This window comes from Mastomys coucha, unplaced genomic scaffold (genome assembly GCF_008632895.1).
Source record: "Mastomys coucha isolate ucsf_1 unplaced genomic scaffold, UCSF_Mcou_1 pScaffold3, whole genome shotgun sequence".
NCBI classification, from domain to species: domain Eukaryota; kingdom Metazoa; phylum Chordata; class Mammalia; order Rodentia; family Muridae; genus Mastomys; species Mastomys coucha.
The window spans coordinates 66,069,790-66,078,313 of record NW_022196909.1 but is presented as its reverse complement, the minus strand read 5'-3'; the positions used below and the strand labels follow the sequence as shown (position 1 = coordinate 66,078,313).

Genomic DNA, 8,524 nt, shown 5'->3' with positions numbered 1-8,524 from the left:
TAAGTTAAATTCTCTATGTAAGTTAAACCTCTATGGAAAAAAGTGAAGGTAGATAGCACTGAAAAAAATTGCCGTTAAGAAAGCCAATTATTTTTATTAGGAAAATAAGTTGTTCTGTGATAATTCAGATACAAGTGGTAAATGGATAATGGCCTTAGCCGAAGAAAGGGAGAAAGTTTGATGTTACAGTGATTTATCCCAAACAAGAAGTGATAATAAGAAACGAGAAGTGAAAATATACTGACGTGGATGCAAATCTAGAACCTGGTAAGTCCAGTTTAGATTTAGAAGCTTCAGGCGGAAGAAACTTAAATCTTAAATTAAAAAAGTATTTATTAAGAATGGAGAGAGTGACACTGGCAAAACAGATGTTTATGATGGAGCCTCATCACAGAATGTCTATCTCACTAGCTATCCATGCTCAAAATACATGCACACAGGCTGAGGAATCCCAGAGTGCAGTCATGAAACTAGAAGAGAGCACAAGAATGGGAAAAGATACACAGAAGAAGGTAAGCAGGGGATGAGAAGATGGGCTCATGGTTAAAGTGCTTGTTGAAAACCTAGGGACCAGAGTTTGGAGGCCATGGATTGTTTGCCCATGTTAACAATCATGCAAATGTTGGGTAGGTGTGGCAGCCAACCAATAATTTTAGTCCCAAGAAGGAAGAGGCATAGGATGCCCAAAGTAAGATGGCTGGCTATAAAGACTATCCATATCAATGAGCTCTGGTTATGACTGAGAGATCTTTCCTCAATGAATAAAGTGGAAGAGTCATTGAAGATGGTTCCAGAGTCAACATCTATCCTCTGTGTACATGAGCACCCACACACAAGTGTTCTCACACACATACATACACTACATAATGCATACATACAGGTACTATATTGCACGCATGCACCTGCACAAACACACACACACACACACACACATACACACACACACGCACACAAATGGAAAAATAAAAAAGGGAAGAAGGACCATTTAGCATTATTCATGGCACCTTTCCCCCAAGGCTACTATGGTAGCATGGTAAAGTGAAAGCCAGACTTTGCTGCAAAGATCAGCACTAGGTCTACATCATCAGATTCTAGTACCATGCAAGAGGCTGCAGCTGTACACTTTAGGCCTATCCCAGAATCAAATTTATAGCAATGCTCAAGCTTTAGGTTCCAAGATTGCTTATAGGTCTAGGTTCTTTGGCTTGCTACAACAGAATATCTGGGACAAGATAACTAAAAAAGAACAGTATTTATTTTCACAGTGCTAGAGTCTGGGAATTCTAAAATGAATACACCATCATCTAGTTGTCTGGTGTGTTCTTACTGTAGCCTCAAGAAGGAAGGACAATTCTCATGTGGTAGGTCAGAAAGCCTTTTCTCCCACAAAGCCTTTTCACAATGACACTAATCCTTTTAGAAGGACAGAGTCCTTATGACCTATACACTTCCTATCTCAGAATAATGTCACCCTGGGGATTATACTTCTAATGTATCAAAAATCAGTAGGAGTCATAAATCACATTAACAGAATAAAGGATAAAAATGGGATTAATGCAATAGATGTAGCAAAAATATCAATAGGATTCATTATCCTTTCATGACTACAAAAAAAAAAAACCCCAGGAAATTAGATATAGAAAGAATGTACTTTGTGCTGATGAGATTTCAGAAGAGAAATCATGACAATGTGATTTTGATACAGCAAACTCATGGTGGAAGGAAAGAGGTGATTTCTCAGAAGTTGTCCTCTGACCATCACTTACATTTAAAAAAAAAAATCTTCATTATAACAAAGGCCATGTATGACAAAACTATATCTATCAACATGCTTATAATGAAAGGGAAGGCTTTTCCTATAAGATCATAAGCAAGTCAAGGATGCCTACTCTCAATACACAACAAGAAGTGCTAGCCAGAGCAATTAAAGAAGAAAATGAAACAAAAGGCATAGAAATAGAAAAGAAGGAAGTAAATCATATGCAAATGATATGATCCTTTCTCTTAGAAACCTCTAAATATTCCGTGTGAACATACACACATGCATGCACAGATGCACATACACATACATGTCATGTATCAAAATCATAAAGCTTAAAAAAACATATACCAATCTGTCTTTTTAGATGTCATATTCAGAAATAAATCAAACTCTTGACTAATGTTTAGTTGCCCATACAATTTCTTTTCCAAGAATCAAGTTTTCCTGCAGAGAAATAACTTGTATCAGTGTGGATTCTTTTGGTTACAAGAGACAGAAACTCAGCTTAAACCAGCTTGAGCCAAAATCTGGCTTTTGGTCCAGGAACATAGTTCAGTGGTGTAACACTTACTTGCTCAGTATGGGTGTTTCTTACTCTTCTTCCTCCTCTCCACTCTAGTTACCCTTAATGGTTAAACTTTTAATTTAATTCAAATTGAATTCTGTACTTGAAGTGTGATAAGGGTCTAACATTGTCTTCCACATGTAAATATCCATTTCTCCCAACAGTGTTTATTGAAGAAAAAGTCCTTCTGCTGCTGTGTGTTAGTGACTCCTTTATAAAATGCCAATTTAGATGTAAAGTATGGCCCTTTTTTTTGAGAATTTCTAAATGATTCCATTGGTCTAAATACCTGGTTGTATCCTAGTATCAGGCTGCTTTTTAAAAAGCTATTATTATTTTAGCTTTACAGTATATTTTGAAATCAGGTAGTATTGCTGTTCTAAGTTTTCTTCTTCTTCTTTGGTTGTTTTGATCCTAAGTGGTTCCATTTAAGTTAAAGGGTTAATTTTTTACTTCTATGATGAAGATGAATACTGAAATCTTAATGGGCATTGCATTGGATATGTCCATTACTTTGTAATATATTTGTTTCAACAAAGTTAATTCTTTTAACACATGAAAATGTGCTAGTTACTGTTCTATTGATATAAAAAAGATACCATGACCAAGGCAACTCTTAGAAAATATTTAATTGGGGCTTGCTTACAGTTGCATAAAGTTGGTTTTATGATTATCAACACTGGTATGGTATCTGAAAGCTTCCCTTCACGATCCACAGGCAACAGAACAAAAGAGAATGATACTGGGCCTAACAAGGGCTTTTGAAACCTCAAAGCCCAGTGAAACACTGTCTCCAACAAGGCCACACTCACTCCAGCAAGGCTGCAGCTACTCCAGCAAGGCCATGCCTCCTCTTCCTTCTCAAACAACTTGCCAACTGGGGACTGTGAGGGGAAATATATGATGAGGACTCTTTTCATTCAATCCACCACAACATGAGACACTTTTTATTTTGTTTTCTTCAATTTTATCCCTATATTTAGTTTTCTGTGTACAACTATCTCTTTCGCCTCTTTGGCTTCATGTTTAAATCTTGTATTTGGGGTATGAGGCTATCATAGATGATCTTGTTTTCTCGCCATTTCAGAAACTTCATTTGTAAGATGTAAAGTTGTTTTATATGTTGATTTTTGTAACCTGAAAATAAAAGATACTGAATTTGTTTCTTAATTCTCTCTCTCTCTCTCTCTTTCCCTCTCTCTCTCTCTCTCTCTCTGTGTGTGTGTGTGCGTGTGCATGTGTGTGTGTTGTATGTGTGTGTGTGTGTGTGTATGCGGCGGGGGCTTGGATATGAAGCATCAGTAAGAAACCTTAGAACCAAATTTTAAAGCAAAAAAGATGGAAGCAGACCTAATGATGGAGATATATTGGGCTGGTCAGCAAAGTTATTCATTGCCACGTTCTCAAAACACTGGGCATTCCTTATATGCCAGGTACTCTACTAAATGCGATAAAGGCACAGAAACGTGTACCTTGAAACCCCTATGTGTTTATATTTTTTGACAGAAGACACACGAAGTCTTTCCACTATGTTTCTACAAGGTTGCAGTGAGTCGGTTCTATGGTTTGAATAAGCGTCCAAAGCCCATGTGTTATTGACTTAGTTGCCAACCTATAGCACTATTAGAAGATGTTGGAAATTTTAGGAGATGGGGCCTGGTAGAAGCGAGTTAGGTCATTGAGGGCATCTACTTAAAGCGGGTATTGGGGCCTTGACTCTTGTTATCCCACTCTGCTTCCTGGCTCACATGAGGTTAGGAGCTTCTTCTACCATGTGCTTCTGCCAGAGTAGATTGCTTAATCACCCATGGACACAAATGCAACAGGGCCAATGGGCTGGACCTGTCCCGCGCTTTGCTGACCAGCAGCAATGATGACAGAACACCGAGGCTCCTTCTCGCATGGTTTACTCAGGAATTCCTTTTTGTTACAGCTCTTTCAGGTTTCTTAGTGTTACAGTCCTTCAGGTTTCTTGGTGTTACAGCTCTCTCAGGTTTCTTGCTTCTGTGGAATGGCTCCGGCTGCTCAGCGAACACTGCTTTTATACCCGAGCCCGAGTTCTCCAGTCCTCCTGGATTGGTCCCTGGCTATCGCCTCATTAGCATGCACCTGCTCGGGTTTGGCGCATGCGCAGTGGAACCGTTTACAGCTACGGTGTATCGGGAACCGGCGCCATCTTGGATTTTATCGTCCAAGCGGCTGCCTACATGGACCCATGAACATAGGAATCAAAGCACACCATTTGTCATACTTATGGAAAGCTGAATGCAAGGTGCAATACATAAAGTGAGCTAGGTTTTAGCGGGCAAAGAGATTTTATTTTTCCTGAGTCGGAGTATAAGGAATGGTTCCTGAGGAGCTGTACTAACAGATACTTAGTACGAATAGTGACAGATGGTCATGCTTACATTACAAAGATGAGGAGTAGGTGGAAGGAAGATAGTAGGTGAAGTGCTCCAAATAGGGTGAACAGGACCAAAAACATGAGCGTTCTTTGAACATGTTTTTTGTTAAAACTATCAGAGTCAGAGATTCAGACCTTCCTTAGTGGAATAGGACACCAGAGTAAGGGTGTAAACAGAACTCAGTCAGATTAATACCACATTGAGAGACTGGCTCTAGAAGATGTAACTCTCAGGACAGCCCTGGGAAGTCTATTCAATGAGTCTAGACAAGAAGCCATGGAGATGCCACTTGAGCAGTCAGTAGGAAGTGGGCAAATATGAGAGTGGAAAAGAATAATAAGTAAGGCAGGACTTGGTGACTGAGTAGGAAAAGAAATATGGTGCCCAGATCTAGAAGGCCACTTACAAACTGAGAAGGAAAGCAGGAAATGTCATCTTGAGTTGAAGAGGATGGATATCTTGGGCTGTCTCAAGTTCAAGACGTCTTAGAGAAAACCTGGAGTAGAATACCAGAAGCATCCAGGCTCAACCATATCCCAAGGACTGCAGAGGCCAATCAGAAAGACTGCAGATTTAAGAAGTAAATATCTAAGTTATATAAGCTCAGCTAGGGTTATGTACAGAGCCCAGGAGTTGAGACATCAGAGCACAGATTTGATTATAGAATGTAGTTATTGGAGAGGTTAATGAGGTCAAGTACGCTTATCAAGTGTAGGAAGGAAGGAAAGGATGAACAAAGTAAGGGATGCGAGCAGCACTAGCAAGGAGAAGACAATGCTTGTATCCTTGCTGTCCTGCTACCAGTCAAATGACTAACAGAAATAGTACTGATGTCACAAGGCAGGAGGAGATGCAGATGTCAGGTGCTTTGGGCACTGCCTGGAACACTGTGTACACTGAATAGATGTCATCGTGCATCTCAGCTAAGCACTGCTCTAATGAATGTGGGCAGTGAAAATAAGGCTGCATTCACAGGACAGGATTATGCAGCGCAGAGTTAGGTTTGGATAAACAAGGAAGTGATTCAGAGAAATGTCTTTAATATAATATTAAGAAAGAAAATTCCGAATAAGATTAACACTGTACTAAGTAACAACATGCACACATACTCAAACCCTTGCAGTACAAGAAGATCCACCATTCCTAGTGTTTATCTTAGATGATAAGAATAAAAGGTGGAGATTGGAGCCAGTGAGATGGCTCAGCAGGTGAAGACACTTGTCAGCAAGCCCGACAATCTTAGTTTGATCCCCAGAACTCACATGGTGGCCAGAAAGAACCAATACCCATGGGTTGTCCTCTGACTTCCACAAGTACACTGGAGCATGCCATTGCATGTGCATTCTTTCTCTCTCTCTCTCTCTCTCTCTCTCTCTCTCTCTCTCTCTCTCTCTCTCTCTCCCCTGTCTCAAACACACACACACACACACACACACACAAAGAAGGAGGGGGAGGAGGGGACAGAGAGAGACAGAGAAAAACAGAGAGACAGGGGCAGAGACAGAGATAAAGACAGAGACAGAGAGGCTAAAAATACATAAATTTAAAGAACAAGAATAAATGATGGGGGTTGACTTTCTATTTTTTTATTGCATTGTTCACATTTTTATAACAAGACCATAATATTTTATAGGCAGAAAACAATTTGCAAATAGAGAAAGTGATCACTGGCGTAAATAAGTAGGTGATTCCAGGACGGAAGCCCTTCATCTTGGTCTTGGCAACTGCACAATCATTGACCATGGTCTCAACAGGATGATGATAAAGCGTACTTGTCAAAATGTTATAAAACATTATATATGTATATAAAATATGCAGAACACTATCTAGACAGCTGATACCACCTAGGTTTTCCTTTCTTCTGTGTAAAAAGTACAGATTGAATATTCAGAGTTCTGGGCTACACTGGAGATAAGTGAGCAGGTGTTGAGAGAACGAGGCTAGGCTGTGGAAGGTCTACTCGTGATCTAGGGGTAAAGCAGAAGACTGTAGCTTGACAAGCAGTGATTTAATTTAGAATACAGAGAAGCAAATGCACCTCTAGCAGAAGTAAAAGAGTCAGAGATTAAAAGTGCATAGAAATAGGAAGTTGTGAGTAAGACAATCTACTGCAAGTCTCAAAAACCAAACAAACCACCACCAACGAACTAAGGCAGAAGTGTTTGCAATGGGCATATTGGGATGAACTTAAGCTATGTGTTACATTCCTAAACAAGCCCACTGTTTAATTGAATGTGTTTATTTCTTGTCCTTTATAATCCTTCACACATGATTAGCATGAGCCTTGTTTAGGCAGACATAGCACAATGGAAATTTCATAAAGGTGAATAAAGGATTGCTGCTCTAGTCCCTTAAAGAACAGAACCTTGTAAAGAGAGAATTCTTCATTTCTGCCTCAAGTACTGCCACATGCATAAATCAAATTGTAGACCAGGTTTTACATGGTTATTGAAAATGAATAAAAAAGTTATTTGGCTGTTCAAGATGTTACTCTATTTTTCTCAACAAGATTATGCAATAATACCTGAATTTGTAACCAGAGGAAGAAGGTGGGCTATGGAACAATTATTCCCCGAGATAGGACTTGCTTTATAACAGGTAGACTCTCATGAAATGATGCGAGGAATGACTGAATATGATTAGTTGCACCCCAAGTATCTCATTCTCACTTATGATATTGAAATACACTGAAATCACATTTGGTAATAGTGAAATAGCTGTAAACCTTTAAAAGATTTAATAAATTTGATCTTTTAAAATATTTAATATTTTATAATCTGTAATTGATACACTTCTTTATATACACACATCTTTGAAAACATGTATTAGAATTAATCAGCACTAGTCCACATTCTTATTTAAAGAGTGGGATGATGATGAATCTCCTTATGAAACATTTTCCTGCTATTAAATTGATTTTGCACATGTTTTAGACTAAATAATAATATGTTGAAGTACTATGAATTTAGGCACTATCTAATTATTACTGAAAATTGTTGCCCAGAAAAAAAAAGTTTTGAATATTCTTTCATCTATAAAACACAAGCAGTATATTTTTGTTTTGTCTGTGAGAGATATCACACAGATACATGCTGAAGTCTCAATATTTTTGTGATTTAGTGTGCAGCTGGAATACATCTGAGGGACAGAGCATTTGGCCTGCTGGGCAATACTCTCAGGTCGCTCTTCATCATGGAACATAAACAGGAAAGCAAGATGATTAAACAGCTCTGAAAGCGGTTTTCAACTCTCTCACCCTATTAAGCAAGTTTAAGCAGGTACAAATTCCTCACTCTGTAGCCATCACTGTCCTAGAACTCACAGTAGAGACCAGGTGACCTTGAGGTTTTGGTCATCCTTCTACCTCTGCCTGCTCAGTGTTGAGATTACAGGATGAGGCTACCCAATGTTTCTAACTGAAGCAGTAGTAGAAAGAATGTCCCATACCAGGATTTAAAACCCTGAAAGCCACGACTGGCATTTCTCTTCAGCACCCACAGATCTGAGTAGGCACAGTTACAGCAAATCAACTCACCCTAGTATGTGTCTTTGACTCTGTTCTCTAAATTAGTAATAAAACAACTGGAAGAAAAGGATGGCTTTATTTGGACTCATGGTGTCAGAGGATTTAGCATATCATGGAAGGACAGAGCAGTTCACATCATGGTTGCTAAGGAACCAGAGAAAGAGAATGTGGATGCTTTCCTCTTTTTTCCTTTTTTTCCCCCCATCTGGATAGGAACTTCTTTTTTAATTAGATGTTTTCTTTATTTACAATATGTCCTTTCCTAG

The 8,524-nt window shown here is 38.9% G+C and overlaps 1 protein-coding gene across 2 annotated transcripts in view; it reads left to right on the top strand.

Moving 5' to 3' along the window:
- The first annotated feature begins 304 nt into the window (after window positions 1-304).
- Window positions 305-8,524, top strand: part of Tbc1d5 (TBC1 domain family member 5) — a 518,011-nt gene continuing 509,791 nt past the window's right edge. For both annotated transcript variants that reach the window (XM_031348347.1, XM_031348346.1), the window contains exon 1: window positions 305-512. The gene's annotated coding sequence lies outside the window, so the exon portion shown is untranslated. The remainder of the gene's footprint in view (window positions 513-8,524) is intronic.